Here is a 27,506-nt window from a genome sequence, read left to right on the forward strand (position 1 = left end):
CAGTTTCCACAGTTGTAAACATGGAGATGATCCTTTTAGAAATACGGATAGATGAAATAAAGCAACACACAAAGGAAAGTAAGAGAACAACCCAAATGTTATCAATAAGAAAATGAATAAAATAAATTATGGCATAGTCATACAATGAAATACATATAACAATAAAAAGTACAAACTACCACAACATGGGAAAAAATAGATGAATTTGCACAAACATAATGATAAATGAAAGAAGCTAAATAGGGGCACCTGGGTGGCTCAGTCAGTTAAGTGTCTGACTCTTGATTTTGGCTCAGGTCATGATCTCACAGTTCATGAGACAGAGCCCCCACCTAGGGCTCTGTGCTTATAGTGTGGAGCCTGCTTGGTATTCTCTCTGTCCCCCTCTCTCTGCCTCTCTTCTGCTTGTGTGCACTCTCTCTCTCTCAAAATAAATAAATAAACATGAAAGAAAGAAAGAAAGAAAGAAAGAAAGAAAGAAAGAAAGAAAGAAAGAAAGAAAGGGAAAGAAAGAAAGAAGCAAGGGGCACCCATGTGGCTCAGTCAGTTAAGCATCCGACTTTGGCTCAGGTCATGATCTCACCGTTCCTGGGTTCAAGCCCTGCATTGGGCTGTACTGACAGCTCAGAACCTGGAGCCTGCTTTAGATTCTGTGTCTCCCTCTCTCTCTGCCCCTCCCCTCCTCACGCTTTTTCTCTCTCAAAAATAAAACATTTAAAAAAATTAAAAGAGAAAGAAAGAAGCTAGACAAAAAAAAGAACATACACCCATAAAAAGTACACTTGTATACATTTTCTTTTAATATTTAAGAACAGGCAAAACAAACATAAGGTAATAGAGGCAAGAATACTGGTTTCTCTGGAACATCAGGAATTAGCTGGCAGGGGTCATGAGGGGGTCATGCCTCCTTCTGGGGCATAGGTAATATTCTGTATATTGATCTGGTTCCACAAAAACCTATACACACATACAAATTTGAATTGTACACTTGGTATTTATGCACTTCACTGCATGTATATTATAACTCAAAAGAAAATTTTGAGGATAAAAAAGAGGGAATGATGAACATAGCGTTCAAGAGGATGGTTACGTGGTCCAGGAAAGGGCCGGGTGTGGAAGAGGGCAAACGGTTGTGAGGTTCTGCATTTTATTTGGGGATGGTGGATTCACAAGCACCTATACAATTACTTTAAAACATTGATTAAATAACTCAAAAATACTTTAAAAATAATACAAATAATACACATACCTGATAGAGTTGCCATGGAGCGTGTCAATCAGAAATCTTAGTTGCAAAAAAAGAAAAAAGAAAAGAAAAGAAATTTTAGTTGCAAATAAAAGAAACCAACTCTCTCCAGTTTGTTTAGGAAAGAAATTCAATAAAGGATGTTGGGTAGCTCATAGAATGTCCATGAGAGCCAGAGCACCAGTCTTGGGGACGGTATACGATTAGGAACAACTCCTGAAATCACCCCGAGATTTCAGGCCAGGAGACATGCCAGGATCACTATTGTGGGGATGGATACTACAGCTTGCTTTGCCAGCCCTGAGCTCTGGATGCTCCCAATAGCTACCACCCTTACTTCTTTGTGCCTCATTTGTGAAATAGAATCAATATTTTATATATGTGTGTGTACGTGTATGGATTTAGTTTATCTATATTTAATATGTGTATGTTAGGACATGTATATGAAATCACGTGCATAGAATGCTAGGCCAGATGCCAGGCACCCTTTAAGTGCCTACTCAATTAGGGTTAGCAATGGTAAGGTCATGTGGCAGCTGACAGGACTTGTTTTGGAACACAGGAAAGACACCCCCAAAGCTTCCAAGGAATTCTTGCAGGAGATGTGCAGCAAATGCCAGCCTGCTTTGGCTGATGGGGGTCAGGAAACATGCAATTCTTTTTAAAAGTTATTTTAATAAAAATGTGTTATACTATGATGCCCGTGATTTCATTTAACTTTCATAATTCGCAAAGGACAAGGACTGTGAGAGCTAACCATTCTCAGGATTGTCTCCACCGCTGCAACTTCCTGCCTGTGTGGTCACAGACAAGTGACTTTATCTCTCTGAGCCTTTGTGTTCTCATCTGTAAAATGGATAAAATAATTAGATGTCATGAGGCCCAAATGAGAAAGGACATATGCCAAGTTTGGCACGGAGTGGGTGCTTGTTAAAGGTAACAGAAGTAGGTGCTCTTATTTTCATTATTGCTATCATTTCTCTTATAGTCCATGTCAGAAGAAGGCCTAGTCATGGGACAAGGTGTGGCATGAATAGCAAAATCTGGAGCTATTGACTCAGCCTTCCAGGGTAGAACAGGTTCTTGAACAGAGTCAGCTAAAGGGGAAGAGAAAAAGTCCATGACAGGGAACATAATGCAGGATTCAGAGATGATGGGGCAGGTGGCTGGGGTAAGCCAGCAGTTGGCATGTGGTAGCCTGGCAGAGGCCAGCCCTGCAGGAGAGGAGACAAAAGCACTTAGGACCCCCAGGCTCAGAGGCTGAACTCGCTGATTCAACAGAGTAGAGGTTTGACCCAGGCTCCAAGGTTAGGCAGAACTGGCCTCAAATTTCAGCTCCACTGTCAACATCATTGTGCGACCTTAAGAATGCTCCTTGAGGTGCCTGGGTGGCTCAGTCAGTTTAGCATCTGACTTCAGCTCAGGTCATGATCTCATAGTTTGTGTGTTCGAGCCCCACATCGGGCTCTGCACTGATGGTATGGAGCCTGCTTCAGATCCCCTGTCCCCATTTCTCTCTGCCCATCCCCCATTCACACATATATGTGTCTGGATGTGTGTGTGTGCTCTCTCTCTCTCTCTCTCTCTCTCTCTCTCAAAAATAAACATTAAAAAACAATAATAAAGAATGCTCCTCACCACCTCTAAATTCCATTTCCTCCCCTACAGAAAGACTAGTTGTTTTACTTTTCACCTCTACTCCTGACAGCCTTCTGGGATGATTGGTTCAACATCACAGCCTTCCTTGGCCTCCTCACCTCCAATGACCTTGGTCTTCCAGGGTCATACCTGAACACCAAGTCTGAACCCTTGATTTGCCTCTACCACCTCCTCTCCTTTCTTCTGTAGAGGCCAATGGCAGACCACCCAAAACATACCACAATGACGTACTGATTATTTTGAATTGAAGCTACTTGGGAAGAGACCAGTGCAAGGACACTCAGACCCTCCTCTGTCCTGTTGAAATCTGGAAACAAATCTCCCATATGAAAAAAAAAACTCTCCCGGGGTGCCTGGGTGGCTCAGTCAGTTAAGTGCTGACTTTGGCTCAGATCATGATCTTGTGATCCGTGAGTTCCAGCCCCGCATCTGGCTCTGTGCTGACAGCTCGGATCCTGGATCCTACTTTGGATCCTGTGTATCTCTCTCTCTCTCTCTGCCCCTCCCCCACTTGCGCTCACTCTCTCTCTCTCTGTCACAAAAATAAACATTAAAAAAAAAAAAAAGAAAGGAACTCTCCCTGTACTAGGGAGTAAAAAGACATCCTTATCACCAGAGATAGGAACTTTAAAGCCCAGAAAGCTATAGAAATAAGCCTTTATACTTTTTTACTAATCTACTACCTCAGCACAAATTCCACTTAGAATTCCTTACTAATTAAAGCTCCCAAACATCTGTTTTCTTTATCCTGTCAATTCCTTACAAACTTACAGTTTGCAAAGGAGCAATTTGTCTAAATTGTATAAAAACTGCATGTGGTGGTCATTTGTTCAGGTCTCAATTTCATCATCGGGCTTCCATGTGCACATAATAAAACTTTGGGGCTTTTCCCTACTAATCTGTCTAATGTAAATTTAAGTCTTAGTCCAGGTGGAAGATCCTGAAGGTTAGAGGAAGAATTTTTCCTTCCCTACACATCATTGACCTCACTGAGACCACAAATTCAGTGGCCCTGATACACTGTTCACACATCCCCTCTGCTTCCATGTGCCTTCCATGGATTCCCTGCTCTGTCACTGTGGTCAACTCCTTGTCCCATCCTCCTCTGGGTAATTCCAAACCCAGAATGAGCCCCATCATCTGTCTGCCTTCTCTGGCAGCCATGTTGAATACAGCTGGAGAAAACCATACATCTTGGCTTTGTTTTACTTTTGATTCAAGTACATAAATTGCAGTGGGGTCTCAGCCTTACAGGATAACACCTTTGGCTCACTCTATCAGACAACTGTTTCATACATTCTCCTCTCCTTCAAACCTCTCTCAAGAACTCTCTCCACTTTCAGCTGGCAATGTTGTCTTAAGTTCCTTGAAGAAATGGAAGACAAGAGAACTTCTTTACTTTCCCATCTGTGCCAAATGAAGAGATATCTCTCGCCCTATGTAAAACCATCTCCTCCATTGATGCTCTGGGTCTCAGGGTCTCAGTCCCTTTCATCCTCTCAATTCTACTCTCTTTTCTGCTTCGCTAGTTTCTCCCTCTCTATTGGTTTATTCTGTCCACAAACGAACATGTTTTGGATCCATCATATCAAAAAATAAGTAAGCAACTCTCCTTTGATTCTGCATCCCCTTTATCTGTATTTCTATCCTCTGTTCCCTTTCATAGCCAGACTTCTTCAAAAAACAAACTCAATTCAGTGTCTCTGCTTTCTCCCTCCACATCTACTCTTTACCGTACTCCAGTCTAGCTTTTGTCCCCCTTTTTCCACTGAAATTGCTTTTATTATTTCATTATTTTCACAAACTGCGAGTTCATGACCTGAGCTGAAGTTGGACGCTTAACCAACTGAGCCACCCAGGTGCCCCTGAAATTGCTTTTTTAAAAAAAATTTTTTTAAGTTTATTTATTTTGAGAGGGCCAGAGAGAGTGCAAGCAGGGGAGGGGCACAGAGAGACAGAGTCCCAAGCAGGCTCTGCACTGACAGATGCCTGAGGCGCAAACTCACGAAACCATGAGATCATGATCTGAGCTGAAATCAAGAGTCAGACACTTAACCCACTGAGCTACCCAGGCACCTCTGAAATTGCTTTTTTTTTTTTAATGTTCATTTATTTCTGAGAGAGAGACAGTGCGAGCAGAAGAGGGGCAGAGAGAGAGGGAGATACAGAACCCAAAGTAGGTTCCAGGCTCCGAGCTGCCAGCACAGCACAGAGCCCGATGCAGGGCTCGAACTCATGAGCCATGAGATCATGACCTGAGCCCAAGTTGGACGCTCAACTGACTGAGCCACCCAGGCGCCCCTGAAATTGCTTTTCTTAAGGCCACCAACAACTGCTATGTTTCTAAATCCAGTGGGCATTCGTGATTAGAGGTAAACAGCCTGGGTGAGAAATCAAGTCTCCTCACTTGCTGTGTGACCTTGGAGAAGTTGTCTAATCTCTCTGTAACTCAATTCCTCACGTGGAGAATGGACATGGTAACAATGCTGACCCCACAGGCTTACTACAAAGATTAAATGGGTAGCTGTGCATAAGGTACCAAACACAGTGCCTGGCTGTCTAGGAAAAATTCACTGATTTCCTGTACTCTCACACTGCAACTACCACACTCACAACACTTCTGACACTAGATGTGGGGGTTTTCCATACCAAGCAATTCTGACACTAACTGCCTGGAGTTAGCATGGTTCCCACAGGTTAAGGGCTCCCTCAGTCTAATAAGACACCGACTTCAGACACCAATCACAAGGAGTGGGTACCCAGGTTACTATAACTTCTGTCACACTTGGCTACAAATTGGAGGGTCCCATGACCCCCTTCTCAAGTTTGGTAATTTGCTAGAGTGGCTTACAGAACCCAGGAGAACAATTTACTTACTATCGCTGATTTATTACCAAGGATATTTTAAAAGATACAAATGAACAACCAGAGGAAGATACACACAGTGGACTTCTAGAAACATCTGCCCTGTGGACTTGGGGTGCACCACTGTCCTGGCACATGGATGTGCTTACCAACTCAGAAGCACCCCACACCTCAAACTTTTGGGACTTTTATGGAGGTTTCATCACATAGTATAGTTAATGATTCTTCCTTTTTTTTTTTTTTAAAGATTTTATTTTTAAGTAATCTCTACACCCAACATGGGGTTTGAACTTACAACCCTGATATCAAGAGGCACATGCTCCATCAACTGAGCCAGCCAGATGTCCCTTCTTAGTTAATGATTCTTGGTCATTAACTCAATCTCCAACTCCTCTCCCTTCCCTGAGGTTGGAGGGTGGGGCTGCAAATTCTAAGCCTCTAATCATGGCTTGGTCCCATTCGGAAGCTATTCAGGAGCCCACCAAGAGTCGACTCATTAGAATAAAAGATGCTATCACCCAGGAAATTCCAAGGGATCTAGGAGCTCTGTATTGGGAACCAGGGTCAAAGACAAAACATTAGAGCAAAAGATGCTCCTAGTGCTTTTACCACTTGGAAAATTACAAGGGTTTTAGAAACTCTGTGCCAGGAACTGGGGCAGAAACTTTTATATATATATTCTATTATTTCACACTGGAATATAAATAACTATCCAATAACCATATATTCGTTGTCATGTGTGAGCTCTAAGCAGCCATCAGTACAATTGTGGACCCTCCATTGGTAATGAAAAACTGTCTTCTCTGAGTCCCTGTGACACCTCAAATTCCAGCTTTTCTTCCTGCCAACTGTTTCACCTGACATCTAAATACTGTTGTCCTCAGGGACCGGTTCTCTTCTCCATCAAAATGATATAATTCATTCCCAGGGCTTAAAATGAATAAGAAATAATAGAGTGACTTCTGAACACAGAGAGTCTATACACTTAAGGAGATATATTCTGAAGACCAAAGCTTCATTTGGTGTTTTTACTATTACTATTAATATTGGCATGGTAATTTTGGAACTACTGAATGTATGTGTAGTATAGGATAAAGCAAGTAAGTAAATATGTTATTATTTTTTTAAACTTTTTTTAATTTTTCATGTTCATTTATTTTAGAGAGTGAGAGACAGAGCACAAGAGAGGGAAGGGCAGGGAGAGAGAGAGGGAGACAGAGAATCCGAAGCAGGCTCCAGGCTCCGAGCCGTCAGCACATAGCCTGATGTGGGGCTCGAACCCACGAACCGCGAGATCATGACCTGAGCTCAAGTCGGAGGCTCAACCGACTGAGCCACCCAGGCGCCCCGTAAATATGTTATTATTAAGAATCAGGAGCACCTGGATGGTTCAATCAGTTAAGCGCCAGACTCTTGATATCAGCTCCAGTTCCGGTTGTGATCACCCGTCATGAGATCAAGCCCTGCGTCAGGCTCTGTCCTGAACACAGAGTATACTTAAGATTCTCTCTCTCTCTCTCTCTGTGTCTCTTTTTCTCTCTCTCCCTCTGCCCCACCCCAAGTGATTCTCTCTCTCTCTCTCAAATGGAAAAAAAAAAGCATAAAAAGTAATAATAAATAAGATCAGCCTGTCAATTTCTACAAAAAGCCCACTGGAATTTTTAATTGGGATTGCACTGAATCTCTAGGTCAATTTGGAGAGAATTAAGTCTTATGACCCGTAACACATACTTTCTCCATTTATTTAAGTCTTTATTTAAATCTTTAAGTCTCTCAGCAGTGTTCTATAGTTTTTGGAGTACAGAGATACTTCATATCCTTTACCAAACTTACTCCTAAGTATTTCATAGTTTTGGATGCTACTATAAATAATATTTTTATTCCAATTTCTAGTTACTCATTGCTGGTATAGAGAAGTACAATTTATTTTTGTATATTGACCTTTTTATTAGTTCTAGTAGTTTTTTAAAAAGCAGATTCTCCTGTTTTTTTTTCTTCTCTACATTGGCAATTATGTCATCATATTTGGAAACTTTTCAGCCATTATTGCTTCAAGTAATTTTTCTGTCTCACCTTCAGAGACCCCAGTTACATGTGTATTAGATTGCTTGATGTTACCTCACAGCTCACTGATGCTCTGTTCATGATTTTAAAAAAATTTTTTTATGTTCATTTATTCTTTGAGAGAGGGAGAGAGAGAGCACAAGCCAGGGAGGGGCAGAGAGAGACGGAGACAGAGAATCTGAAGAGGGTTCTGTGCTGACAGCAGAGAGCCTGGTGTGGGGCTCTAACTCAGGAACCACGTGATCATGACCTGAGCCGAAGTTGGACACTCAACCCAATGAGGCACCCAGGTGCCCCTGAGTCAGTTTCCATTCTTTTTTCTTCTCATTATTTCCTGCTTGGCATGACTAGTACATTCTCCTATTGAATGCCAGGTATCAGGAATATTACCCGTTGGCTGCCAGATATTTTTGTAACTCTATATGTATTCTTGAACTCTGTTCTGAGATGCAGTTATTGGGGATCACTGTCCTTCATGACCTGATGTCCAGCGTCTTGAAAACAATTGTTTCATTCAGGGGAGTGAGGCAGAGGAGCTTTTAAAAATCCCAATGTCCAAGCCCCACCCTAGATAACGAAATCTAAATCTCTGGAGGTGCGTCCAGGTGTCAACCTTAACTGCTCAGGCTGCTTCAAATGCACATCCAAATTTAAGGTCAATATTCTATACTGGGATTTTATTACTTTGATTTAAAAATAGTTTATTTTGAACTAGTCTTTGACATAGGAAACATGGTACCGGGCACATTTTCAACTCATAGCTGAGCCCCTGATTAAAGAAATCAAATCTCTTTAAAATCCCCTGATTAAGGGGCACCTGGGTGGCTCAGTCATCCGGGCGTCTGACTTCAGCTCAGGTCATGATCTCACGGTCCGTGAGTTTGAGCCCCATGTCGGGCTCTGTGCTGACAGCTCAGAGCCTGGAGCCTGCTTTGGATTCTGTGTCTCCCTTTCTCTCTGCCCCTCTCCAGCTCTCACTCTGTCTCTCTCTCTCTCAAAAATAAATAAACATTTAAGAAAAAAATTTAAATACAAAATACAATCCTCTGATTAAAAAACAAGGTTGGTCTCAAGCCCAGAGCAAGACCAAAGCCTGCACGTGAGAATTCAGTGGCCCTGACTATGGGAAGAATGGGGTAGAGTGGGGAGCTGGGCAGCACCTGACAGACTTTGGGGCATTTATAGTTTATTATTTCCACTTAAAGCATTCAGATCTCACTGTCTTGCTTCATTTTTCTTCTGCCAACAGCCCTGAGGCAAAATTCTGTTTGGCAGATGAGGAAATGGGCCTCAAGAGGTTGAGTGGCTTGACAAAAGGCAAATCAGTAGCAGAGTTAAAATTTAAACTTGGTTCACAGAGTTCCATTAAGGAGCAAAGCAATCCTTAGCCATGTGGCTGCCAGTGGTAAGGGAACATCCCTGAAAGCGGTGAGATAAAGCGAATTCTGTTGATAGGGCCTGCTAGCAGATGAGAAAGAAATTACTTGATAAACTCCAGAGGTGGAGACTGAGATTGTAAGAGGGATGCTCCAAGGAGCAATGGCTCCTCACTCTGCCTCCTGAGGAGACTGAGGTTCCCACAGGACTTCTGTCTCTGTCTCGAGAGAGGATATGTGAGGAGAGGTAGAATTGAATTGCCCAGAAAATCAAGAAGATACTGGGTGTTGCTACTTCATCCTCCCTCCTGGCTCTCTTCCTCCCACAGTACTTCATCTCTGCTCTCGATTAATAAAGGCTGTAAAATAATACAGTAATATTGGCTCCTATCTATGAGTGTTTGCTAGGAGCCAGACCCTTCCCAGGCAATCTTTTAAATCCTCACTGTGATTCTCTGAAGCAGGTACTATTTTTTTTTAATGCTTATTTATTTATTTTTGAGAGAGAGAGAGAGAGAGATCAGGGGAGGGGCAGAGAGGGAAAGAGAGAGAAAATCTCAAGCAGGCTCTGCACTAACAGTGTAGGGCTCTTCACAAACGGTGAGATCATGACCTGAGCCGCAATCAAGAGTCCGATGGATGCTGAACCGCTCGACTGACTGAGCCACCCAGGCATCCCTGAAGCAGGTAGTATTGTCATCTTCATTTCAAAAATGAGGAAAGGGAGGTAAAGGAGGACTGTACTCATTATCTACTTGTGGCATAACAAATTACTCTAAAGCTTAACAGCTTAAAACTACAATAATTTATTATCTCACACATTTTCTGTGGGTCAGGAATTTAAGAGCAAATTAACTGATTCTAGCCTGGGGCAATCCAGGAGATTCTAGGCAAGCCGTGAACCAGGGCTGCAGTCATCTTAAAGCTTGATGAGGGCTGGAGGATCCATTTCCAAGGTGGCTCAGGAACAGGGTTAGCAAAGCGGCTGGCAGTTGCCATGGGATATCAGTTATTTGCCTGTGGATCTCTCTATTGGGATGCTTGAGTGTGCTGACAACATGGCATCTGACTTCTCCTAGAGCAACCCATCCAAGACAGCAAAGTGGAAGCTGAAATGTATTTTCTGACTTAGCCTCAGAAGTCACACTGTCATTTCTGTAATACCCTAGTGGTAACACAGGTCAGCCCTAGTCATTGTAGGAGGGGACTGACTACACATTGGATATCAGGAGGTGAAAACAACTGAGGGCCATCATGGAGGCTAGCTACCGCAGTGGCAAAGTAATTCACCCAAGGTCATGCACATGGGAAGTGTTAGAGGTGGGCTTTGAACCCAGGCAGTTACTATGTCACGGTAAAGATTGGCTTGAAGGAGTAGGGGCAGGCAGGTGCCCACAGATCTCCCCTGTCCTGGAGATATTCTTACTTCAAGTCATGTGGATCTCATTCCAATGATCAGGTGGGTCAGACACTTTATCTGATGTGTCAGACAGATACTGTCAAAACAACATGACCTGGGCATGTTTATAAAAGATTATACAAATCATCACTTGACAGTGGGCTCAGTGAGTCAGAGGGAACAATAGTTGTTCACTAGGAATGTTGAGGGGATCCCCTGTCCATTTTCCCTGTATCTCTCAGACCTTTGCCCAAGTGAAGGGCACCCCTTAGGTGCAAGGTCACTTTTTTGGACCCAGGCCAGGCTAGGCCAGGCTGCTCAGCCCTGCTTCACCCGCAGCTGGCTGGCACTATTGTTCCCCATAAAGCTGGGCCCTTTTCCAGCTGCTGCTGCCACCCTCGGGGCAGGGGGGAGGCTCAAAGAACTCAGTTGTGTGGCTTCCCTCCCTCCCCCAGGGCAGGCCCGGGTCACCCAACAGGCTGACTCAGCCCATGCGGGGGAATAAAGACGAGATATGAGATACGTTTTAAGGAAAGAATTTGACATTTACTATTTCCCCCTTAAAACTTCAAAGTAATCATCACAGGGAAAATCCTGTTATACTTAGTTTAGTGGGATATTAAAAATTTGGGGTAAGGGCATTATAATCTTTCAACGCTTTAAGGACCCATATTTTAATGATTCTACAATGCACATCTGTTTGCCTGTTAATATCTTTGAAATTGGGATACATGTAATAGTTGAGGTGCATGTAAAAATTACGTAGTGTTACATAAAATAATGGTGCGTATTACAATGATGGATCTTAAATTGGACGAATACGGTCGTCAGGCCCTGTTCTTGGAACCTGAGCTGCGTCCCCTCTTCCACTCCTCCACCTCCAGGCCCACTCCTTCCCACCACCCACAGGCCTGTCCTTACCCTGCTGTCCTTGTCTTAATCCTGTGTCTTCAGTACAACCCTTTAAACTTTTTCAAGCTTTTCCTCTGCATAAGACCCTGAAGGAATTGTGAGGGGCTAGCTGTCCCCCACTTCTGACCAAGACAGAGAAGTTTTAGCACAGTGAAAGGGCACAGAAGAATGAAAAGAAATTTAATTTCATAAGTAAAAACTAACAGTTGTCTTACACTGTGTTACAGGCACTATTCTAGGTGATTCATGTGTATTTGCTCATTTAATCCTCACAACCATTTATCAGGTAGCTACTAGCGTATCCCCATTTTAAAGATGGGGAAACTGATGCACAGAGAGGCACTATAACTTGCCCAAGATCACATAGCTAGTAAGTGGCAGAGCCCAGGGGTAAAACAGCAAAATTTTTCCTTTGCCCTAGAGGTAACACAGGCATACATGTGGTACATATACCGCCAGAATTTGTTTTCTATAGATTTGTGGCATAAACATATAGAAAAATATCATTTTGGGGCACCTGGGTGGCTCAGTCGGTTGAGCAATGGACTCTTGATTTCAGCTCAGGTCATGATCTCACGGGTTCCTGAGATGGAGCCCTGTATTGGGCTCTGCACTGACAGCATGGAACCTGCTTCGGATTCTCTCTTTCCCTCTCTCTCTGCCCCTTCCCAGCTTGCAAGAGTGCTCTTTCTCTCTCTCTCTCTCTCAAAATAAAAAAAATAAACTTAAAAAAATAATTTTGCTGTCCAACGGGGTCATGTTTTTCTGCAACTAGTTTTTCCTACTTCACCCTAGGACTTAGAAATTTCTTTCCTTGGGGCACCTGGGTGGTTCAGTCAGTTAAGCATCCGACTTCAGCTCGGGTCATGATCTCATGGTTTGTGAGCTTGAGCCCCACATTGAGCTCTGTGCTGACAGCTCAGAGCCTGGAGCCTGCTTCAAGCCCTGTGTCTCTCTCTCTCTCTCTCTCTCTCTCTCTCTCTCTGCCCCTCTCCCAGTCACACTCTTTCTCTCAAAAATAAATAAACATTAAAAAAAAAGGAGAAATTTCTTTCCTATACAAGTACACAGAGATATCCTAGTTCTCTTTAACCACTGCCCTGTATTCCACAGTGTGTATGCTGTGAAAATACGCTCAAGTGCCTCCAAGGGACCAGGCCCCATCCTCCCTCTGTGCTTCCTGTGCATATCTTATTTCAACCTGACAGCCTCTGGTCACTAGCATTCTTTCCATTTTTAAAATTAATTAATTAATTAATCTATTTATTTAAAAAATTTTTAAGTTTTTATTTATTTTGAGAGACAGAGAGACAGAGAACATGCATGTGCATGCTTGCACACAGAAGCAGGGGAGGGGCAGAGAGAGAGGGAAAGAGAGAATCCAAGCAGGCTTTGTGGAGCCAGAAATAGGGCTCAATCCCATGACTGTGGGATTGTGACCTGAGCTGAAATCAAGAGTCAGACACTCAACTGACTGAGCCACTCAGGTGCTCCAAAGATTCTACTTTCTTAAGTAATTTCTACACCCAATGTGGGGCTCAAACTCACAGCCCTGAGATCAAGAGTCACATGCTCTACTGAGTCAGCCAGGCACCCCACGTTCTTTACCTTTAAAATGGAAAGAATGTGGGGCACCTGGCTGACTCAGTCGGTAGAGCGTGCAACTCTTGATCTCAGGGTTGTGAGTTCAAGCCTCACATTGGGTGTAGAGCTTACTTTAAAAAAAAAAAGTGGGGCGCCTGGGTGGCTCAGTCGGTTAAGCAGCCGACTTCGGTTCAGGTCACGATCTCGTGGTCCGTGAGTTCGAGCCCCACGTTGGGCTCTGTGCTGACAGCTCGGAGCCTGGAGCCTGTTTCAGATTCTGTGTCTCCCTCTCTCTGACCCTCCCCCATTCATGCTCTGTCTCTCTCTGTCTCAAAAATAAATAAATGTTAAAAAAAAATTTTTTTTAAGTATTAAATAAATAAATAAATAAATAAATAAGAAGAAAGTGAGGCCTAGAGAGGGTAAGTATATTATCCAAGTAAATGAACCCAGATTTGAACTGAGAGTCCACACATTTACCCACTGCACTCCTAGGAGCCTTACTAAATACAATGGCTCACCTCAGTACCCTACTGGGGGATATTTGGATTGTTTCCTATTTTCCCGTTACAAATAATGCTGAAGTGAATTGCACATACCTCTTTCTAGCCACACGGATATGTGTCCTAGGGTAGGTTGTGATGATGAACGTGCTGAGTCAAAGGCCATTACATTTTTAATAATGATCCTGCGAAATCTCCCTAAGAAGGCTTTTCTAATTTATATTCCCATTGGTTGGAGATCCTGTTTCCTCTAAGAAGCACAGGATTTGGAGTCACCATACCTGGGCTTGAAGCCTGCCTTTGTAGCATGACTTTGGACATTTAGCTTTAGTATGCATTGCCAAATAGTTTTCCAAAGGGGTTGTACCGATTTATTCTCCTACCAACAATGTATGAGAGTTCTAGTTGCTTCACATTCTAATCAACACTTGATATTGTCAGCCTTTTACATTTTAGCTGTTCTGGTGGCACTATGCTTATGTAATCCTTGAGAGGTTGATGTGTGTGTGAATACTGTTTGTTAGTGACTGACTTCATCGATATTCCCCTCTCTAGCTAGCTTCTAGCTAAGGGGGGGGGGGCACTGTGACATAGTTCTGGCCAATGAGACAGAAGAGAATGACCACTGGATAAAACTTCTGGGAATACGTTGACTTTCCAAGAAGAGACTCAGGTTGCTCATTCTTCCTTTACTTTTCTTTGTACTTCTACCTGGAACATGGAATGATGTCATCTATGGAACAACATATTCCATGAGGCCACAACATGAGGAAAAGGCCAACAGACTCACAGAGACACTGGATATGAAATCATTAAGCCAGTGAAAGAACACGAGCAGTTCCCTGTGTCAAGACTTCCTGTGAGACAAAGTCCCCTAATCTACTATTGGCTGGGTTTTCTGTTACTTGCAACCAAGAGCATTCTTTGGCAATACTTCACCATCTCCACTCTGCAACTGAAGAAAGAGAGGCTCAGACAGTTAAATTGAAGCAACAGTGTTCAAGGAACACCAGGGAGTGGAGAAGGTTCTAAGATGCATGGAGTTGATAGGAAATTAGAGGCCTCTGCTTGAGTGGGCTCTAGGGGAAGTCTCAGGAGGCTCAGGAGGGGAGACAAGGCCACCATAATGACCTCTGTGAAGATTAGGATATCTCTCTGGACAAATTTTACAAAGAATCATTCCATCAAGTAAAGTCAACCCCAAATCAGGGCCCCTCATTTACCCTTGTACAGAGGCCCTGAAAGGAAACATTCTGGGAAGGTCAAGACATATGCTTTCTATAGAAGAAGAGGTTCAGAGGCCACAGAGGAAACATCTAAGATGGGACCTTAGTGGCAGGAACCAAGGATGGGGAAGCCTGAAGCAGCAAGGAGTGATGGGGTGGCTGAGTGCAGGAGGGTTACAGGCAGGGCAGGGGTGGGACCCAGGGTGGGAATTGAAGGTAGATCCTGATGGGATGAGAGTTTTCACGGAAGAGTCTGGCACCAATATCTTCACTCTGCCCCAACTCCCTTTGGTCAAAGCACCTGCTGACGGCCCCTGAGAAACCCTGGCGTGGTCTCAGAGAAGTGGTGAAGGTTTCATAAGATTTGTGATGGGGCAGCTGGACCTTGAGCTGGTGATAGGCCATCTCTGTGGGCAGTGTGTCCCTACACCCCAAACATGATTGTGCTTACCTCCCCATGTTGGGGCTATTTCGGTCCCCCAAGTTAGTTCCCTGAACAGGGATTATAATTAATATCCTTTCTACCTCTAGGGATGAGTACTGGATCGGGAATAAGAAAACCTAGGCCTAACCTGACTTGTTCATTAATTTGCTGTGTGACCTTGGACAAATCAGTCAGCCTCTCTGTGCATCAGTCTCATTATGTCTAAAATAGAGCATGGACTTGATTTTTTTAATCCTATCATTTTACTTATTTCTTTATTAAAAAAATTTATTTATTCTGAAAGAGAGAGAGAGAGAGAGAGAGAGTGAAAGTGAGTACAGGGGAGGGACAGAGAAAGAGGGAGAGAGAGAATCCCAAGCAGGCTCTATACTTGGCACAGAGCCTGACACAGGATTCAATTTCACAACTGTGAGGTCAGGACCTAAGCTGAAATCAAGAGTAGGACACTTAACCAGCTGAGTCACCCAGGCACCCCTGGACTTGATCTTTGAGGCCCTTATAAATCTACTACCTATGATTCGCTGCCTCGTCTTCTTTCTAACCCACCTGTTATGCATAATTACATTACATGAGTGCACCACATGTTATTATTCTGTTGACGAACCTTCAGGCTGCTTCTTTTTTTGTTTTTTAAATGTTTATTTATTTATTTTGAGAAAGAGAGAGAAAGAAATCAGGGAAGGGGCAGAGAGAGTAAAGAGAGGGAATCCCAAGCAGGCTCTGTGCTATCAGTGCCGAGCCCAACACGGGGGTCTATCTCAGGAACCATGAGATATGACCTGAGCCGAAACCAAGAGTCAGATGCTTAACCAACTGACCACCCGGGCGTCCCACTTCAGGCTGCCTCTAATATTTCACATTCACAAACAAGGATGCTATAAACAGTATTGTACATGTCTTCTTGTGCACGTGTGATATTTTCTCAGGTATAGACTTGGGAATAGAATTGGTGGGTCAAAGGGCACGCACAACTTCAACTTTGCAAGTTATTGCCGAACAGCTCCCCAGAGAGGTTATAGCTATTTACTCCTCCCCTACTAGCAAAGCATGAGAAGTCCTGGTACTCCTTGTCAACATCTGGTACTCCTTGTCAACATCTGGTACTGGCAGTCTTGTTAAGTTGCGATTGTGATATACAGTTAAGTAAATGAAACACACCTAAGTGGCCAGCTTCTTGCATTTTTACTTTTGTTCAACCCATGTAACCTCTACCCAGACTATTTCCAGACCACTAAATGGCTCCTTCATGTCCCTTCCCAGTTGAGAGTCCTCAATCCCTCTGCCAAACTAACAACTATTCTTTTTTTTTTATTTTTAATTTTTAAGTTTATTTATTTACTTTGAGAGAGAGAGAGAAAGAGTGTGCTGGGGAGGGGCCAAGAGAGGGAGAGAGAGAGACAAGCCTAAGCAGTCTCCACACTGCCAGTGTGGAACCTGATGCAGAGCCCGAACTCACCAACCACGAGATCATGACCTGAGCTGAAATCCAGAGTCGGACGCTTAACCGACTGAGCCACCCAGGTGCCCCAAGTAACAACTATTCTAATTTCTATAAACATAAATTAGTTTTGCCTGTTCTTGAACTTCATACAAGTGGACTTATACAGCACATGCTCTTTTTTACTTGGCTTCTTTCATTAAACTTAGTATCTGAGATTCATCCATGTTAAAAAAGAGAGAGAAATTTATTTTGAGGAATTGGCTCACATGATTATGGAGACTAAGAAGATCTCATGATCTTCAACCTGGAGACCCAGGAAAGCTGAAGGTGTAATTCAGTTCAAGGGCAGAAGATCAACGCCCCAGGGGCGCCTGGGTGGCGCAGTCGGTTAAGCGTCCGACTTCAGCCAGGTCACGATCTCGCGGCCCGAGAGTTCGAGCCCCGCATCAGGCTCTGGGCTGATGGCTCAGAGCCTGGAGCCTGTTTCCGATTCTGTGTCTCCCTCCCCCATTCATGCTCTGTCTCTCTCTGTCCCAAAAATAAATAAACGTTGAAAAACAATTAAAAAAAAAAAAAGAAGAAGAAGATCAACATCCCAGCTCAACAAGAAGTCAGGAAGGGAACAAATCCTCCCTTCCTCTGCCTTTTGTTCTATTTAGGCCCTCAGTGGATTAGATGGTGCCCACCCACATTGGGGAGGATCATCTACCTTATTGAGTCTGCTGATTCAAATCCTAATCCCATCCAGAAAAACACAGAGGCACCCAGAAATAATGTTTAATTTGGACACCCTGCGGCTCAATCAAGTTGACATATAAAATTAACTATCACAAAGGGTGAGGGTGGCAGGTACTCTTTGCCAACCAGAGCAGCCTCAGGAGGGGGATCTGATGGTGGGTCTGCCCCTTCTTTTTTGACTCCTATGGCGCCTAGGAGAGGCTCTGCACTCAATAGAAGCTCAAGAAACTTGATAAAGTGACTAATTTCATGGGGGACATCCCCCAAATAATAATTCAAAATTGAGCACCTACATATGTGGGGCACTATAGAACACTTTTTTATCCATGACATCATCTTTCCCTCTTGAACTCCATTAGGACTATGCTATTGTCCACTTTTACAAAGGTAGAAGCTGAGACCCACAGAGGTCCTACTAGGCTCTGCCTTAGATCCTGGACAAATGAAGTACAGTCGGTTGGGCAGTGGCTCCTCAAAAGATATACTCACATCCTAACTCCAGAACCTGTGATTGTGACCTTATTTGGGCAAAGGGCCTTTGAGGGTGCAATTCAGTTAAGGATCTCAAGGTGAGCTTAAATCCTAAATCCAATGACAAGCTCTCTCAGAAGAGAAGAGAAGAGAAGAGAAGAGAAGAGAAGAGAAGAGAAGAGAAGAGAAGAGAAGAGAAGAGGGAAGAGACAGAGGGAGAAGAAGAGGCCACACAAAGATGGAGACAGAGATTGGAGGGATGTGGCCATAAACCAGTGAACTCCCAGAGCCAGCAGAAGCTGGAAGAGGCAAGAAAGGATTCTCCCCTAGAGCCTTTGGGGGAAATGTGGCCCTGCTGACACCTTGATTTGGGACTCTGGTCTCCATAATTCTGAGAGAATAAATTTCAGTTGTTTTAGGCCACCAGTCCATGATAAATTGGCAGAGCAGCGGCAGGAAAGGAACACATGAGGGGTGGTGGGGAAGGCAAAGGAGAGGAAGGAGAGTCAGCCACCCCTGCTGAAGCTCATGGTTCCCAGTCTCCTGGCAGCTTTATGACCCAGTTTCCTCCCCTCTGCCCCCAGTTCATTTCACTGCAGCCTCAATGGTCTCCTCATTGATCCTGGGATATGCCAGGCACAGTTTCACCCAAGGTCCTGGTGCTTGCTGTTGCCTCTGCCTAAAATGTCTTCCCCTAGGGGTGCCTGGGAGGCTCAGTCGGTTAAGCGTCCAACTTCAGCTTAGGTCATGATCTCGTGGTTCACGAGTTCAGGCCCCGTGTCGGGCTCTGTGTTGACAGCTCTGAGCCTGGAGCTTGTTTTGGATTCTGTGTCTCCCTCTCTCTCTGCTCCTCCCACAATCATGCTCTGTCTCTCTCTGTCTCCCTCTCTCTCAAAAATAAATAAACATTGGGAATGCAAACTGGTACAGCCAGTCTGGAAAACAGTACGGAGGTTCCTCAAAAAACTAAAAATAGAACTACCCTACGACCCAGCAATTGCACTACTAGGCATTTATCCACGGGATACAGGTGTGCTGTTTTGAAGGGACACAGGCACCCCCATGTTTATAGCAGCACTATCAACAATAGCCAAAATATCGAAAGAGCCCAAATGTCCATCGATAGATGAATGGATAAAGAAGATGTGGTATATCTATACAATGGAGTATTACTCGGCAATTAAAAAGCACGAAATCTTGCCATTTGCAACTATGTGGATGGAACTGGAGGGTATTATGCTAGGTGAAATGAGTCAGTCAGAGAAAGACAAAATCAGATGACTTCACTCATATGAGGACTTTAAGAGACAAAACAGATGAACATAAGGGAAGGGAAACAAAAATAATATAAAAACAGGGAGGGGGGCAAAACAGAAGAGACTCATAAATATGGAGAACAAACTGAGGGTTGCTGGAGAGGGTGTGGGAGGGGGGATGGGCTAAATGGGTAAGGGGCACTGGGGAATCTACTCCTGAAATCATTGTTGCACTATATACTAACTAATTTGGATGTAAATTTTTAAATGGAACAATGGAATATTACTCAGTCATAAAAAGAATGAAATCTTGTCATTTGCAACAACATGGATGGATCCAGAGGGTATAAGGCTAAGCAAAATAAGAGAAAGACAAATACCATATGATTTCACTCATATGTGAAATAAAAAAAAAAAAAACAAGCAAAGGGAAAAAAAAGAGACAAACCAAGAAACAGATTCTTAACTAAGAGAACTTTTTATATAGGTAACTCTGATAGAGGGGAAATGGGTAGGGGAAAGGGTTAAATAGGTAATAAGGATAAAGGAGTGCACTTGTGATGAACAATGGGTAATTAAAATAAAAACTATATTTACTATCTTCTAGCAATTCTAAAAAAATTAAAAATAAAATTAAAAATAAATAAACATTTTTAAAAATCTAGGGATAAATAAATAAATAAGTAAATAAAATGTCCCCTAGACACTGAGTTTTCTGCTCGAGAGGCCTCCCTGACCTCCTTTCTAGAGTATCTCCCACCTCCCAAGTCACCCCATCCCTCTGATTTTTCTTCATGATACTTACCACCACTTGATGTTGACATTTGTCCATGAAATATGTGTTTATGGATATAATACCCCTTCCAACTAGGACATGAGCTCCTCTAGGACAGGGCTTTGTTCATTGCTTGATCCCCAGTCTCTAGCATAGTTCCTGGCCCATAGTAGGTGTTCAATAAATATTTGAATGAATGACTCACACCTGCAGCACTTATACTAAAGTTGTAACGACGCGCAGAGGACTAGCATGGCCCCTGCACAAGGATGACACACAAATTTGTAAAATGTTCCATATTCTGAAAAAAAAATTTTAACGTTTACTTATTTTTGAGAGAGAGAGACAGAGTGTGAGCGAGGAGGGGCAGAGAGAAAGAGGGAGACACATAATCTGAAGCAGCCTCCAGGCTCTAAGCTGTAAGCACAGAGTCTGACCCGGGGCTCGGGCTCACGGACCACAAGATCATGACCTGAGCCCAAGTCAGACACTTAACAGACCAAGCCACCCAGGTGCCCTGTGAAGTGTTTCATATTTTGTATGTTAACTAACTGGAATTAAAATAAAAACTTAAGGGGCGCCTGGATGGCTCAGTCGGTTAAGTATCGACTCTTGATTTCAGCTCAGGTCATGATCTCACGGTTGTGAGATCAGGTTCTACACTAAGTGTGGAGCCTGCTTAAGATTCATTCTCTCTCTCTCTCTCTCTCTCTCTCTCTCTCACCCCGCCCCTCCCCCCTCAAAAATAAAATAAAATAAAACAAAAACTTAACAAAGAATAAACTAGTTGACTAAAACAAATTTTTTGAATGAATTAACAAATTATCTACTAATAGCAATAGGGATGATGAGGAGGAGGGCCCAGATGTGGAGCTGTCCTCCAAGCTGAGGAGGCAACTGTGTGTGGGAAGCTGTTGGCCCTAATAGGGCCCCTGGCTCTCAGCCAAGTGTGATTATGAACCTCAGAAAAGCCTTTCTCTACGCCTCTCCACCTGGTGTGCCTTGTCTTTCCAGCTGGTCACAGTCCCCAAGGGTTCATTTGATTCAAACATTCCTGGGAAGGTCTGAAAGCGTTCTTTGTTTCTACATTTTCTCATTTTTTCCAAGCATCATGCATGGACAGACACCTTTCAGCAAACACACACACTCATGCACATGTATACACACAATCTAACACGTAGGCTTGGCCAAATCCCACATTCTTGTGGACTTTCATGGTTCCATCTAACACATCTGATACTAGTTGTGCACAGCTGTGGACACACACTCAGCCCCAGTCATTCTCTCTCCCGTCCCCCATACTCACACACACAGCCACAGCCCTACATGGGTCCTCAGGTGCACAGACAGGACTCCGCCCAAGTTCCCATCTCAATAAGTACTCACACTGACACACACACACACACACACACACACACACACACTCAGCTCCTCTGGGCATGTGCACATAGACCCACTTGTGCACACATCTTTGAACATACTTCCAGGCTTCCTCACACACACAAACAGGCGGTGGCCTGGCAGGGTGACTCACACTCATCAGAGCTTAGCATGATGATCTGTCCCAACAATAGTGACAGCTACTGAGCACTGGCCATGTGCCAGTTACTCTGCACTTTGGGATCTTGTCTCATTCAATCCTCATAGCAATCACATGAAATAGGTGCTACTATTAGTCCCATTTGACAGATGAGGAAACTGAGACTTAGAGCCATAAGTGTACTGGGATTCTAACACAGGCATCTGACTCCAGAGCTATTTGGTGTGGAGGAGAATATTTTTCAAAAATGATCACATCAATATCTCCTATCCCTCCTGCTCTTCCAGAGCTTTGCCACTCCTCAGTCGGTTGAGCGTCCGACTTCAGCTCAGGTCATGATCTCACGGCTCGTGGGTTTGAGCCCTGCATTGGGCTCTGTGCTGACAGCTCAGAGCCCGTAGCCTGCTTCAGATTCTCTGTCTCCCTCTCTCCCTGCCCCTTCCCCACTCAAGCTGTCTCTCTCTTTCTCTCAAAAATAAAATAAACATTAAAAAAAAAAAGAACCTTGCCACTCTCCAATCAAATGGTAGAGTCTATGGCCCTTTCTCTAGAACTTGGGTGGATCTTTGTGATTGCTTCAAATAACAGTATGGTGGAAGTGATGCCAATATAAATTCCAAGGCTAGATCATAAAAGGTGATACAAACAAGACATGGAAACACCTGAGTGTCCATAGATGGATGAATGGATAAAGAAACAATATGCCACTTTCCCCCACATAATGGAATATTATTCAGCCATAAAAAGAAGGAAATCCTGCCTCTTGGGACAACATGGATAGACTTGAGGGCATTATAAGTGAAATAGGTCAGATAGAGAAAGGCAAATACTGCATGTCTTACTTGTATGTGGAATATCAAAAAGCCAAACTCATAGAAAATGAGTAGAATGGTGGTTGCCAGGGGCTGGGGTTGGGGAAATGGGGAAATGTTGGTCAAAGGGTACAAACTTCCAGTTAGAAGATGAACTAAGTTCTGGGATCTAATGTACAAGATGGTGACTATAGTTATCGATACTGTATTGTATACTTGAAAGCTCTTAAGAGAGTAGGTCTTAAAGGTTCTCATCACCACCATTACCACTATAGCAAAAAAACTGATAATTACACGAGGTGAACGGTAACCATATAGTTAGTTAACTAACCTTATTATTCTGGTCATCATTTCATAATATATATGTATATCAAATCATCACATTGTATACTTTGCATATTTTTAAAGTTTATTTATTATTTAATTTTAGTAAGTAATCTCTACACCCAACATAGGGCTCAAACTCACAACTCTAAGATCTAGAGTCACATGCTCCTCCAAATGAGCCAGCCAGGCACCCCCACATTATACTTTAAACTTAAACAATGTTCTATGTCAATTTTATCTACATAAATCTAGAAAAAAATGTTTCTAAAGAATAGTTGGGGCACCTGGGTGGCTCAATCAGTTAAGCATCCAACTCTTGATTTCAGCTCAGGTCATGGTCTCGTGGTTCCTGAGACTGAGCCCTGTGTTGGGCTCCACACGGGAAGCATAGAGCCTGCTTTGGATTCTCTCTCACCCTCTCTCTCTGTCCCTCCTCTGCTCGCTCACATGCTCTCTTCTCTCAAAATAAACTTAAAAAAAAAAAAGAATAGTTAAAAAAATAAAAGGTGACACAACTTTCACCTGTCTCTCTCTGGGGACATTTGCCCTTGGAATCCAGCTACCATGCTAGGAGGAAGCCCAGGACACACGGAGAGGTCATGTGCAGGTTTCATCCTGACAGCCAGCATCAACTGACAGCCATGTGTGTGAGGAAGCTTTCAAAATGGCACCAGTCCAGCCACTGTCTTAACTGCAACTACACAAGAGATCAAGAGCAAGAACTGCCCAGCTTAGTTCAAGCAACCCCTAAAACCAAAAGATAATAGTAAATGATCGTTGTTTTATGCTACTAAGCAGGGTGATTGGTTACACAGCGATAGATAACGGGATGCCAGGGCAGAGAATTATCCACATTTAGCCTCACACCACCATAGGGAAGTGATGCCAAGCTCTTTGTCCTCCCCCTGGATCCTCCTCTTCTACCCCCAAGATCCAGGATCTCAGAGCACAGTCCTCATCATCTGATCCTCATACCACATGACCACTAGCACATCAAACTCCCTGTCTGTGTGAACTATTCAAGCCCCAGGCACTTGTTCACGGCTGACTCCGTGATGCTTCAGGTAAGCGCTCATCCCTGTTTCCCTTTCTGTCAAATGTGTAACAATTCCAGGCCTGCCCACCTCAAAAGGAAGCTACAAGGGGGCAACTGGGTGGCTCAGTCAGTTGAGCGTCTGACTTCAGCTCAGGTCATTATCTCACAGTTTGTGAGTTCAAGCCCCACGTTGGGGGCTTGAGTTCAAGCCCCCCACATCAGGTTCCACTGCTGTTAGTGCAGAGCCTGCTTCAGATCACCATCCCTCTCTCTCTGCCCCTCCCCTTCTTGTGTACTCTCTCAGAAATAAATAAAACATAAAAAAGGAAAAAAAAAAAAAGAAAAAAACTACAAGGATCCATCCTGTAAGCTTGAGTTTATATATATATTTAAAGTTTATTTATTTATTTTGAGAGAGAGAGCACACACGTGTGCATGTGAGCAGGGGAGGGGCAGAGGGAGAGGGAGGGAGAGAATCCCAAGTAGGCTCCACACAGCACAGAGCCTAACACAGGGCTCACACCCACAAACCGCAAGATCATGACCTGAGCTGAAACCAAGAATCAGATCCCCAACCAACTGAGCTATCCAGGTGTCCCAGGGGTTATAAATTTTTTAAATAAATATTTTATTAAGTAATCTCTATATCCAATGTGGGAGTCAAACTCACAACCTTGAGATCAAGAGTTGCATGCTCTAGGGCCACCTGGGTGGCTCAATTGGTTGAGCATCTGACTCTTGATTTTGGCTCAGGTCATGATCTCATGGTTGTGAGTTGGAGCCCTGTGTAGGTATTTGAGCTTGGTATTCTCTTTCCCTCTCTCTCCCTCCCCTGCTTGTGCATGCTCTGTCTCTCTCAAAAATAAATAAATAAACATTAAAAAAAGAGAGAGGGTTGTATGCTCTACAGACTAAGCCAGCCAGGTGCTCCTAAGGAGTTATTATTAATGCTTACATTTTAGGATCCTGGTTGGCAACTAGAAGATAGGTAAATCATAACCAAGACAAGAATTCAGGAAGTCCTGAAATGTGGGGACATCTAGCATAGTGGCAAACAAGTCAGTGGTTACTATGCAAATAAGAATGTCAACCAATGCTCATTGGGATGATTCTGGACCATTGAGAAAAGTAAGTCAGAGATCAGATTAGCAGAACAACTGAAGAGGGCAGGAACGGGAATGTATGTTGGCCTGGAGAACTTATACCCCATCTAAAGAGGGCAGTTAACATCTGGCTTGCCCACCCATTGCTGTACAACAACAGACACTCAGTTGCCAGATCTGATCATTTTTTCAAGAGAACCTAGAAATGTGGATATTCATTTCAACTCCTCCAATTAAAAAAATATTGGCAACTGGGGTGCCTGGGTGTCTCAGTCGGTTGAGCGTCCACCTTAGGCTCAGGTCATGATCTCGCAGTTTGTGGGTTCAAGGCCCAAATCGTCTCCCTCTCTCTCTGCCCCTACCCACCCCCTCTCAAAAATAAAAATAAAAAAATTTTTTTAATTGGCAACTAATTCATACTTAATACTTTTTTTTTGGCAACTAATTCAAAATATCAGAAACATCATCTACTAGGCAAATACCCCAAGGACTACCATTCCAGTCCAAAAACCTTAACCAGGTAGCTGGACCAGGCCTGAAGCTGGAGGCTGGGATGTGGAGAAACCCAAGATTTGGTGGCTGCCCTGGAGGAGTCAAGGTCTTCTGAACGTTTAGTCCTCTGTGAAGAATTTAGGGACAATACAACACACTTTACAAAGTTGTCTGCCAAAAACAAAACGAAACAGCATGGTCTCTAAGGGCACACTACTGGGAAGTTCTTGGGCAGAATGGCACAGTAGATAAAGGAGGCACCAGTGTCCTTAGATGAGTTGGGAGGGTGACACTATGTTGTTGAACCTGTCATCATCCCCCTTAGTGCCAGAAGGAGAGAGAGGAAAGGTGTATATGTGTAAGAAGCAGAAATGACTGCAGCCAAAGCAGTAGAGCTGTGGGACCATGAGCCTCCACCTCAGAACGAGGTGTAGCTGGGTTCAGATCCTGATTCTGCAGCTTGTAAGCTGGGTTTTCCTGACCCTCAGTTTCCTTATCTATAGAATGCAGTTAATAATGATTTTTATCCCACAGGATCATTGAGGGGGTTAAACAGGATAATCTACATAGAGGGTTTGAAAGAGGTCATGATATTAGCTGCTATTTGCCCCCCACTCTTTTACTCTGCCATGACTTTGCAAATGTCCCCACATCAGGGCAGGTCTCTCCGCTTTCCCTGCCTGGCTATTTCTAGACCCAGGTGGGTGCCTCTTTCTCTGAGAAACCTCCACAGTCTCCAGGCTGTGCATCATCCCTTCCCTCCACTCTGCTCAGATGCGCCCTGGCATTGATGGTCTATGCGGCAGTTCTTGGTGAGTCTTTCTCCCCCAGGGCTAGGAAGTTCCTTGAGGGCAGGAGCCAGGTCTGAGTCATCTGTGTTCTCCAGTAGCCTGCCCTGAAGTGGGTAGCCAGCAATGTTTCCCAAATGAAGAAAAGGGAAGAGGAAGCACAGGGTGTTAACAAACAGCTGACAGATCACTGGCTAAACCTTGGGTCCCAGGGCTCTGGCAGTTAAAGCACAGATCAATCCTTATCTAACATCTAATTGCATGTGTATCTGAATATATGTGAGATTGTGTGAATATGTGTGTGTCTGTGTGTGATGGTGGGGAAAGTATATATGTGTGAATGAGTATGTGTGTGAGGGTTTATATGACTGCATTCATGTGTAGACACTCACATGTTCACTAAGTTGGAGCCCCAGGGGAAAGGGTCTTCGAACTGTTCCTCTTTGTGTCTTCCTAGCGTCCAGCATCTGGCACTCTCCAGTGTGTGGCTGGGTAGAAGGAAGAACAAGATGGGAAAACAGAAGAGCACAGCGTTTACCAGCAGGGGCCCAAGAGTCAGATGTCATCAGTGCTTCCTAACTTTGGGCCAATTGACCACTATAAGCCTCAGTGGTTTTCATCTGTAAAATAGGTATCATTGCAGCATCTAGCATAGAGTGGAGCATAGGAAGCATTTAAAAAATGTCAACTAGTATCATTATGGTGAATGTCACTATCAACAGAGTGGATGCTTCCATGGACTAAAAGCCCTCAGAACAAGTCAACAGGCAATGAACCATACCCATCACAATTCTGAGCCTTAGTTTCTTCTACAAGAGGGAGCAATAAACCGTATAGAAGACAGCAGGACTGCAGTAGGCAGAAGCCAAACCTAGGAGCGGGGTGCCCTCTCCCGGAAGTATGGAGTAAAGGTTGGCTACTGCAGATAGAGGCTGACCTCAGGCAGATGCTGTCAGGAATGCCAGCTAGCAGAGCCAGCAGAGGGGTAGCCAGGTCGGGAGGGGACTTTTGCAGCTGGCTAGCAGGAGCTGCCTTCCCCTTCTCACCCCCAGCCCCCACTTTGTCTGAACTCCTCCTCCCTCAGATCTCACTTTAGGACAGCTTTCCTGACCCTTGGCCAGACTGGGCCAGGCACCCCTGCTACAAGTTCTCAGAGCAAATTGTGTCCATTTTGCATTCCTCTGTGCAATTATTTAGACAATGTCTATCTCTCTAGGAGGGAAAGACTCAGCTTGACTCAGAAAGACTCCCTCTCTAGGAATGAAAGACTCAGAAATGAAAGGGAGTGGCAGCATCCCAGACCACTGGATTACTAGGACCCCTGGATGAGGCTGTCAGTAAACGCTGGAATGAAAGCATCATGGAAGCCCAGATTCTAGTGCACGAGAGTCAAGAAAACATTTTTTGATGCAAGAAAACATCAAGGGGGAAGGCTCCAGCTTCAGCTA

The 27,506-nt window shown here is 43.9% G+C and overlaps 1 long non-coding RNA gene and 1 other non-coding gene across 2 annotated transcripts in view; one reads left to right on the plus strand and one right to left on the minus strand.

The window, feature by feature from the left end:
* Window positions 1-820: 820 nt before the first annotated feature.
* LOC113602594 (uncharacterized) overlaps window positions 821-27,506 on the minus strand; it is a 43,687-nt gene continuing 17,001 nt past the window's right edge. The window contains exons 2-4 of the long non-coding RNA XR_003424080.2: window positions 2,004-2,092; window positions 1,250-1,285; window positions 821-957 (exon numbers count right to left, since the gene is read on the minus strand). This is a non-coding gene — a long non-coding RNA (uncharacterized LOC113602594). The remainder of the gene's footprint in view (window positions 958-1,249; window positions 1,286-2,003; window positions 2,093-27,506) is intronic.
* LOC113602620 (U6 spliceosomal RNA) lies at window positions 20,157-20,264 on the plus strand. Its single transcript, XR_003424102.1, has one exon. It is a non-coding gene; the product is annotated as a U6 spliceosomal RNA (small nuclear RNA).

This window comes from Acinonyx jubatus, chromosome A3 (genome assembly GCF_027475565.1).
Source record: "Acinonyx jubatus isolate Ajub_Pintada_27869175 chromosome A3, VMU_Ajub_asm_v1.0, whole genome shotgun sequence".
Lineage (NCBI taxonomy): Eukaryota > Metazoa > Chordata > Mammalia > Carnivora > Felidae > Acinonyx > Acinonyx jubatus.